The following is a 10,843-nucleotide window of genomic DNA, read 5'->3' as shown; positions in this document are numbered from 1 at the left end:
TTTTATATAAATAAATAGAAAAAAGGTTTTTATATACAAATTGTCGCCCCTGAATAATTAATCATTTGGTGTTAAATCGTTGATATTCATACATATAAAAATAGAATGTACACATATACATATTGGATATATTAAAGTAAATAAATTGGTAATTGTAAATCGGTTGGTTGAATGATATGTACATACAAAAAATTAGAGAAAAGAAAATAAATGAAATACTGGTTCTTAAGTTCCAAATTCATTTACTAAAATGCTAAAATTGCTTCCCTACGCAGTTGCTTCAAGAGGCGAAAAAATCCATCTTATTTAATCCATTAAAAATGACTTTCCTACTAGTAAATTCCCCCCGCAATATACACTATTCCTTTTTTTTTATTAGTATTTATGAATAACAATCAACAGTTCCTTTTAATAATACGTGATTTTAAACTATAACGTATCTATTTGTTGCAAAAAGATTGTGACTCGTTCACAGAAATGAAATGTATATAACTTATAAAAGAATGAGAAATTACTTACAGAAAGTGTTGCATATTATAATCCCTTAATAAAATTGAACAGAAATGAGATACTTAACAAATACGTTCGTTCACATCAAAGTTATTTTATTAACGATTTATTTATTGGCATCATACAATAGGTTTATGTTTAATGATTAAGAATAATTTTTCTTTTTAACAAGGTAAAACCAGATAGGAGTTATTTGACGAAACAAAGAGTTGATAAAACAGAAAAACGAAAATGAAATGTTATCTACAATACTTATTAAATATCCACAAACAAGTCTGAATGATCAGTTACAAATGTATTAAGTACAAAAAGGAAAACAAGAATATATCAAATTTAAAACCAATAAGTCGTTATTTTATGAAACAAAATCCATAACACTAATCGGAAAGTTCGTTGGCAAAAGAATATACATAAAAAAGAAACAAGGCAGTAAGTAGGGCAGTTTCTTGATGAAACTAAAACCACAAAACTAGTCGGATAAGTCGCTTGTAAAAGTAAAAAAAAAAAAAGGAAAACAAGACTTTACTAACTTTAAAACTAAAGGGTAGTTACTTATGTGAAACAAAATCAACAACACTAATCAGAACGATTTATTGCAAGAGTAGAAAGTATTGAAAAGTTCACTTATTTAACCTTTTATAACTAAAACACCAATTTCTTCTACATATGTGCAAATAAACTTTGTTTTCAAAACATTGCAGCAAGAGATTAGTATGTAGCGGTTTTAAATTAAATAAATTACATTTTAAGATATTGTTTCTAATTGTTACTATAGCGTCAGGCATCAAAATCTTAAAACCAATCAAAATATCCTCTGCCTAATTAGGTAAAAAACGTTCAAATTCACGATTAAAATTTTAGTGACCTCGCCCCTCAGTAAACGTTTCTAAGATTGATAAAAAGTGGATCTCCTTATTAACAAGGTAAATAGGTAGTTATTTAAGTCAATATAATACATTTAACTCTTGAAATATCCACCCCAATAAATATTTCTTTTTAAAACGTATTTACGAAAATGGTTTACTGTTGTAATAAAAATAGTTTTGTGGCATATCCTCGACCATTAATGTATTGATACTAAAATAGATCGAACAACTAGCTGATTGGTAGAAGTAAACACATAATTTTGCTGTGTTGTATCTGTTTGAACGTACTTTTGTGTTTTGTTGTATAACGCATTATTTTCTTTAGTTGTTGGTAAAAGAGCACCTATCGGATTGTTACGTTTAATGGTGTTAATTCTTGCGAATGCTACATTCTCATATTTGAAAAATTTCTGTAATGTTCATGTAATGTTCTTTACAAACACAGGCAAAATACATTACTTACGCTTTCATGATGCTTCCTTATACCAAAATAATTAAACTAATTGGTGGCGCCTTCTGCAATCTGATATTTGAAACTGAACTGAAATGCCCGAAGTAGAAAATCTTCTGTCGCAATAAGTAAGAAAAAGACAGAAAAATTATTGATTAAAATTAGCGTTCGGTATATATCTAGATCCTTAAAATAAAATGCATTAACATAAAAGTTAATATAACCATTAATTGATAATCGATAATATTATAATATTATGAGATATATGTAACTTTCTTACAACTACCTAAGCTTATTAATGAACAAAAAAGGTTTCTTTTTTAATTTAAATTCAAAACGGTGAGCAATATTCCTTGTCAAAATCGGTAAAAAGAAAATGTAAACCACATAAGTTCCTTCAAATATCCAAAGAGAAGCTAATCTATACTCCCTTCCTAATCTTAATTAATACCAAACAGAAATTAAAAAGCGAAAATGTAAGTTTAATGTACTTTTACATGTGTGCCTGTTGTAACGCATTATTTTCGTTAATTGTAAGTAAAATAGAAGATATTTGATTGCTTTTATTTCACCCATGAATAACGATTTCACTGACGGTTTTTTTGGTGTAATTTATTAGTGTTTTGGAATTGCTTGGATTGCACTTATTGCTTACCACTGTAAATTGTTAATCGAATGTCGTATCAGATTAATCCCTCACGTATTAAATCTGGCTATAGATGGGACAACAGCTTTTTTTTAAATATATATATACATACAGTAAATATTTGATATCACGAGCTTTATTAATATTGCATGTGTTTCAACTAAATGTTACAATATATATATATGTATGGAAACGCTATTTCTTATCAAAATGCTATTGACGAGATGCTTTTGTTTATTTTGTATGGGTACTACGATAAATTAACTAAATAGAATTTTTGTTTCACGTTAAATTATAGATATTAATATTGTCTTTGACTCCTCATTGCTTGCTTGATGCTGCTTCTGGCAATTCATTGAAATGAAATTATATATTGAAACCAAAGTTAATTAACTAATCGAAAATTTGGTCCCAATCGTAAAACAATTAAACTACCAATAAATGATTTTGATAACTATAAGAATTCCCACTGAAAAATTGTAATAAATGCGTATATAATTAAATGAAAATATATTTATTAATTAGTAATTTCATTAGCAGAAAATATAGAATAATATGCGTTTGTTTTACAACTTCGTAACATACATCTAGCGATAGTAATAGTAATTAATTTCTGTCTTTTGAAAAATTAATTGTACCTACTTATCTTACTCAAATAAAGAATCACAAGGTCGAATCGTTTTACATGTTTTCTTATAAGAAATAACTCTACAAAGTAAGACAATTATAAAATCGTTCCTCATTTATGATTGATAATGTAAAATAATATTAAAATTTGAAAAGGTAAAACAATTTTCACTTAAAACCCTATTAGAAATGATAAAATTAATAACTACACATTTGTGTATATATATATCAATATTTTATAAAATTGTCAGTTGATACATGGGTATGTAATTTGAAATCCTTCTGTTATATATTGTGTTCTTTGAATTGACGTGTTATATAAATGTTGAAAAACGGATTATTTAGAAAAAAACTGGACTTTTCCAATTTCCTTTGATATAAAGTACGTGTTATGGTTTTTTTGGTTATTTATAAGAATATGAAACAGCCATTTAATTGTTGAAAGGGTATCTAACAGAAAATAGTTATTGAAATATAGGTAGACCTACTTATTAGTGGTATATGCATCTATATATATGTAGGGATAATCTTGATGATAAAATATGAAGGTCGTTTACAAAGAAAAGGTGGTATAAAATCAAACTTATTTTCATTATGGAGTCTTCCAATATTACTTAAAATAATCCATGAAATAAAATAACTCCCCCCTAAATAATTAAGTAGTAGGTACACTCAAATAGGATTCTTAAAGTAAGGTATCGAAGATATTTAAGAGTGTTTAATATAAACCCCACAAATATTTACTAAAAGGTTTCTAATTGTAAAAAGGTATAAGTTGAAAGTGGAGGTGGGTGGGACAATAAAAAATAAACAAACAGGTATAACAAATTTTAAACAAGACTACGGTAAATGAATGCGCTAAATATTGTTTACATGAGAGTAAGACGGTAAAATGATAATATGGACAGTGAATGTACCCACTATAATTAAAATGTTAACAGAACTGTGAATTGTTAGGTAGGAATATACTATACATCGACTTATGAAAGTGTTGAAATATAAGGTAATTTTTTATGGTGGTTAATTAACAGTGTGTCATAATTTGACCAAATACCGCAGTCATTGTAATACAAAAAGTAATCCCTTTGGTAGAAATCGAACACCTAAATACGAACAGTAGAACAAAAAGCGAAAAATTAACGTTTTCTGTAATTGAACGCATGAATGGTAGTTATTTATAATTGTAATAGGTATGTAAAAATAAAAGAAAAAAGTAATTGCGTTTTGGTAAAAATTTAACCCCCATAAAGAACAAGGAAATACAGCAGCAGCGTTCATAGCAACATATATTCTACTATAATGGACATGAGATTGTAAAAGAAAGGAAAATGAAAAAGGTAAAAGAAATATTTGAATAGGATAATGAAATTAATATATACTGTTTATGGTAAAAATTTAATCTATAAAAAACGATAAAAAAAAATATATTTAGGAGAACGTAAAGAAGAGACTTCGGGAAATGAAAATCCATTTAATGTACAAAAAGGTGGAAAGTTAGCGTTTTTGATAAAGATTGAACAGACTTACATGAAAAAATGTCTATGGACAAATTTGAACTGAAGTAAAACAATGTTTGGTAGTTTTTTATGCAACTCAGGGGTAAAAGAAAAGGAAACGTTTACGACAAGGAAATAGGCAAAAGAAACACTAGCCTTGGACAAATAAATCAATAGTTATTATAGTAAAGGTCTAATAAACATGAGAAGGTAAAAGAAAAGCAGATATTTACAGAAACGTAAAGAAGAGACTTTGGGAAATGAAAACCCAGTTCAAGTATAAAAAGGTAGAAAGGTAGTATCGTATCTAAGGCAAAAATTGAATTCACTTATAAGGAAAAAATGTCCACGAAAAATTTTGAACAAAAGTAAAACAATGTTTGGTAATTATCTAATAGAAATGCGAGGGCAAAAGAAAAGGAAACGTTTACTACAACAAAATATGTAAAAGAAATATTGCCATAGGGAAAAGAAAATAATATAGTGTTTATAGTAAAAGTCTAATAAATATAAAAGGGTAAATGAAACGGAGATATTCACGAAAACGTAAAGAAGAGACTTTGGTAAATGAAAACCCACTTAAGGTACAAAAACGTAAAAAGGTAGCGTCTTTGGTAATAATTGAACACAGTTACATGAAAAGACAAGAAAATGTCTACGGAAAAAGATGAACAGAAGTAAGACAATGTTTGGTAGCGATTTAATAAAAATGAGAGGGTGAAATAAAAGAAATAGATAAAAGAAACACTGGTAGATATAGGGCAAAGAAATTAATAGTTTTATGGTAAAGGTCTAATAAATATGAAGGGGTAAATAAAACGAAGATATTTACGAAAAGGTAAAGAAAAAACTTTAGATACTAAAAAACCCACTTAAGGTACAAAAAGGTAGAAAGGTAGCGTCTTTGGTAATCAATGAACACACTTACATGAAAAGACAAGAAAATGTCTACGGAAAAAGATGAACAGAAGTAAGACAATGTTTGGTAGCGATTTAATAAAAATGAGAGGGTGAAATAAAAGAAATAGTTAAAAGAAACACTGGCATAGGGCAAAGAAATTAATAGTTTTATGGTAAAGGTCTTATAAATATGAAGGGGTAAATAAAACGAAGATATTTACGAAAAGGTAAAGAAAAAACTTTAGATACTAAAAAACCCACTTAAGGTACAAAAAGGTAGAAAGGTAGCGCCTTTGGTAATAATTGAACACACTTACATGAAAAGACAAGAAAATGTCTACGGAAAAAGTTAAACAGAAGCAAGACAATGTTTGGTAGCGATTTAATAAAAACTAAAGGGTGAAAGAAAAGAAATAGGTAATAGAAACACTGGTACATATAGGGCAAAGAAATTAATAGTAATTATGGTACAGGTCTAATGAATATGAAAGGGTAAATAAAATGGAGATATTCACGAAAACGTAGATAAAAGACTTTGGAAAATGAAAACCCACTTAAGGTACAAAAACGTAGAAAGGTAGCGTCTTTGGTGATAATTGAACAGACTACATGAAAAGATAAGAAAATGTCAACGGAAAAAGTTAAACAGACGCAAGACAATGTTCGGTAGCGATTTAAAAAAAAAATGAGAGGGTGAAAGAAAAGAAATAGGTAAAGGAACACTGGCATAGGACAAAGAAATTAATAGTGTTTATGGTAAAGGTCGAATGAACATGAAAGGGTAATTGAAACGGAGATATTCACGAAAACGTTAAAGAAGAGACTTTGGAAAATGAAAACTCGCTTAGGTATAAAAAGGTAGAAAGGTAGTATTTTCGGCAAAAATTGAATTCACTTATAGGTATGTATGAAAGGATAAAAAATGTCTACAAAAAAATTTTGAATAAAAGTAAAACAATGTTTGGTAATTATCTCATAGAAATGAGAGCGCAAACGAAAAGCAAATGTTTACTACAAGAAAATAGGTAAAAGAAATATTGTCATAGGGCAAAGAAAATAATATAGTGTTTATGTCAAAAGTCTAATAAATATGAGAAGGTAAATGAAGAGAGAGGATATATTGATGAACACGTAAAGAGATTGGGAAATGAAGACTCACTTGGGTACAAAAAGGTAGAAAGATTTTTGGTAATAATTGAACAGACTTGCTAAAAAGATAAGAAAACGTATGCAGAAAGAAGTTGGTATATGGTAAAGGTCTAACAAATATGACAGGGCAAAAGAATAGGAAAAATTTACGAAAAGTCACGTCTTTGGTACAAAATTGAACAGACTAATGAAAAAGGCTAATAAAAGATGCCGCAAATGCACTTGCATAATATGGCAAAATTTATGAAATGTAGAAGGAGTTATTGAATGAATATCTAGGACAGCTACAAATGAAACAGAAACGTTACATCTTTGGTATTAATTAAATAAAATTATACGAAACGATTAAAATGTATATATATATTCAATAATTAAATAAGAGTAAAACAACGTTTGGTAGTGATTTAATAGAAAATAGGGAGTAAGATATAAGGAAATGGTAACGTTATTCTACTAAAGAGAAATATTACATAATATCTAACTCTCAAAATGAGTCGGTTGTATAAGACAAAAAACCTAATAAGGTTGGTAAAAATTTGACAAATAATAAAGAAAATATTTACGAATATTAAAACAAAAAGCACTTTCCGGTAATTGAATACCCAATAAAGATACAACCAAAATAGAATAGTAGCGACTTCGGCGAAAATTGAACGGACTTGCCTAAAAGGAAGGAAATGTAGGATAATCAAAATAATAAGCGGGGTTAACCCATTTCTCCAGTATATGCTTTATAAATTGAATGGTTTTAACATATGTGTCCTGTTTTAAAGAATATATTTAATGAAACTATTTGAAGTTTTGGTGGAATTATTTTAAAATACCATGCAGTTAACCTCTGTATTATCGATTTCGTCTTTACTTATGTAACTTAAAAATTTCCGGGAAAAAGCCCACAATCGAATGTTTTTTTGTTTAATGCCTACAGTTTTATATATCTGAAGAGTTGATAGTTATTGTTACATTTAAAATGTTGAGGGATATAATAGAAAATATTTATTGTAAAAATTTAACAGATATTGGAGAGTAAAAGTAACAGTAGCCGTTTTGGTGAAATATGAGCAATGACGAGGATTCAAAAAGGGAAGTGTCTGTGAATGAATTACTGAATATCTACGAAGAGTTAGTGAACAAAAATTTGCATCTTAAACAATAAAAATTGCTTTTGGTAAAAATCAATCCAATAATCAATATATAAGAAACGTTTACACCTGTTTTGATATAATTAATGTGAAATCAATTTGATTTTTTTTGTATGTTATTAACGTTTAACCCCTTACGAATCTTTCAAACGAGCTTACTTAACATAAAACAAAATTAACATTTTGATTGGATGTGCCGTTTGTTACGTACTTATTACTAATGTTCTAAATATTGTTTTAAGTTCATGCTCCACGAAGTTAAATTTCTGTTTGTTGGGAGTATTCCCCTTTTTCGGATTATTTTACAAATTATACAATAAAATGTTAAATGGTAGCAGCTGACTCATTTCTTCTACCTGCATTGAATATCGAGCAATAACTATATTACTACCCTTATCATTCCGCAAATTTTTCTACAAAAGAAAACTTGAACTCGAACTGAATGAAATTGCAAATAAAACGCGTTTATAATCGTGAATAGAAGATGAAATTTCTGTATGAACAAATAATCAATCTATCTAAATTAGTTGGTAATTATAAAAAAAAATCTTATGTTTCTCTATTCTACGATACAGGGTATAAGAAATTAAGCAAAGTTTTGTGTAACTATTGAAACAGTTAAGAAGGGTGACATTGAAAGAAAAGGGTAGCGTCAATGGTAAAAATGAAATAGACATAAAAGTGTAACACAAAGGAAATATTATGTTAATGATAAACACTCGACAGTTACGAAGACTGAAGGTATTTAATGAATAGCATCTGTGGCAACAATTTAACAGAACAGGGTAATAGATGAAAGCAATGCGTTGAACAGTCATTCAATAGGAGTAACAATAAAAAGGAGAAGGTTTATGGTAAAAATTAAACAGGTATGAAGGAATAATAGAAAAGAAACATGTTTAATGTCGAACACTAAAGGTACACAAAAGCCATCACCTCTTTTAAAAGTATCAATAAAAGAAGATTAACATTTGTGATAAATATTAAACAGGCATGAAAGAATAACTGAAAGGAAGTATAATGTTCATGATAAACACTGCACAGCTACATTGAGCAAAGGCATATATATACCAGCACCTATAGTAATAGTTATTATTAAACAGATGAAACAGGGTAAAATGTACTAAAAAAATGACATCAGACAAAAACGAGTAGCATATGAAAAAGTAGTAGAAAAAAATAAAATGGCCATGATGAACACTGAACAGTTAGAAAGAGTGAAGGTATATAAAAATGGTATCCTTTGTAAGGAATTGGGTAATTAACGAAAGCAATGTCTTGAGTAGCAATTCAACAGTTAGGAAGAGAGTAATACTGAGAAAAGAATGTTGACTAGAATTGTTTTGTATAAATAAACGGTTAAGATTGTAATAGTGAAAAAGAGAATCACATCTAGAGCTGTTTAAAACAATAGAATAGGGTAATGGGAAAAACAATGTCTAATAATTGAATAGTTAACAAGGATAATAGCGAAAAAAGAGTAGGGCCTATAGTAAAATTTAAATAGGTCGAAAGAGTAATAGAAAATCAGGATAATGTCCATGATAATCTCTGAACAGTTAAGAAAGATAACAAATATATTGGGTAATAGAAAAGAAATATAATGTCCATGAAAATTCACTTTGAAAAACTGATTTGATTTCCATATTAAAACGTGCCCAAAATGGATACCGTGTGTACTTATATGTGGTAAATGCATATGCATAAATAAATAACGTATGTGGACAGGGCTCTTGCCGACGAAAGAATATGTATAACCCTGCTATAAATTAATAGATGATCTGTAAATAGAAGTATTTAATATATAAAATGAAATATTGCAAGTGGAGGTGGGTGGGACTAAAAAATAAAAAACAATAGAAAATTGTAAAGGTAATGTTTATCTTACGGAACATTTGTTAACGTTATGTTAAAATAAACTTAAAATAGACAATGCAACGAAAAATTGGAAAAACAATGTTTATTACATGAATGGTAAAGGAATATCTTCGGTAAAAGCGAAATACGTATGTTATAAAGGATAATGAAAATATAAGCAAGATTTATGGCAAAAATTTAACAAATGTGAGGATTAGGAAAAACAAATGTTATATATTAGTAATTACCTAACACAGTACATAACATTAACATCTTGAAGATCTTACAAGATACGTGTTTTGAATAATTTACCATTTTAAATGCAAACTTCACGAACTTCGTTTAAATTTACACTTGGTATCGTATTTCTTTGCAGATTGTACATCAAACGGAAATGGTAAATAATGGCAAGTCATTTCTTCTAGTTGCGTGCTATATCCAATAATAATGATCAAAATTTTGCTAAATACAATATAGAAATTCATCTCTAACGTTTTAACCTTTTCTTTTTTCTAATAGAATGCTATTAACATTCTACTTTTTCCGATATATTTCTATTTAATTCTACAAATAATACTCTACAAATTGAGGAGACAGTTACTCTTATATGGATTCTAGGATAATTCTAAGGCAATGATCATCAGGCAATAGTTTCAACTTTAACTTCATGAATTAACAAATCTACTTAAATTATTTCGTAACAAAATTCTTTTTTCTTAGCATTTTCGGCCCTAAATATTCGAAATTTTAAATAGAAATATCATAATTGGACGTAGAAATTAATTTTTTTTTCAGCATAAAACAGCAACATGGGATACTTCGCTAAAAAAGGATTTAAAAATATTATACACACCTACAGTTTCTTGTGTTTATGAGTGTACTTTTCAAGTGAAAATATTTTAAAAGAAGAAATTATACTCTCTACAATTAATGCTTATTCGTTTTATTTTGATGACTTAGCTATAGTAGTTATTAGAAATCGTAATCTTTAACCTTTTCTTTTTTTTCTGATATAATACTATTAGCATTCTACATTTTCTGATATTTTGCAATTTACATTCTAACAAATAATATTCTATGGACTCATAATTAAGGAAACGATTAATTCTCGTATGGATTCTACAATAAATCTTAAGCACCGTCCAAATGGAAATACTTTTAACCTTTAGGAAATTACATTGAATAATCGTTTATCATGA

The 10,843-nt window shown here is 28.1% G+C and overlaps 1 long non-coding RNA gene across 1 annotated transcript; it reads left to right on the top strand.

The window, feature by feature from the left end:
• Window positions 1-6: 6 nt before the first annotated feature.
• On the top strand, window positions 7-10,577 carry LOC112905273. Its single transcript, XR_003231672.1, has 2 exons — window positions 7-5,675; window positions 5,970-10,577. It is a non-coding gene; the product is annotated as an uncharacterized LOC112905273 (long non-coding RNA).
• The last annotated feature ends 266 nt before the right edge of the window (window positions 10,578-10,843 follow it).

Source organism: Agrilus planipennis, unplaced genomic scaffold (genome assembly GCF_000699045.2).
Source record: "Agrilus planipennis isolate EAB-ADULT unplaced genomic scaffold, Apla_2.0 scaffold72, whole genome shotgun sequence".
In the NCBI taxonomy this organism is placed as follows: Eukaryota; Metazoa; Arthropoda; class Insecta; order Coleoptera; family Buprestidae; genus Agrilus; species Agrilus planipennis.
This window is presented reverse-complemented; position numbering and strand designations above follow the sequence as displayed.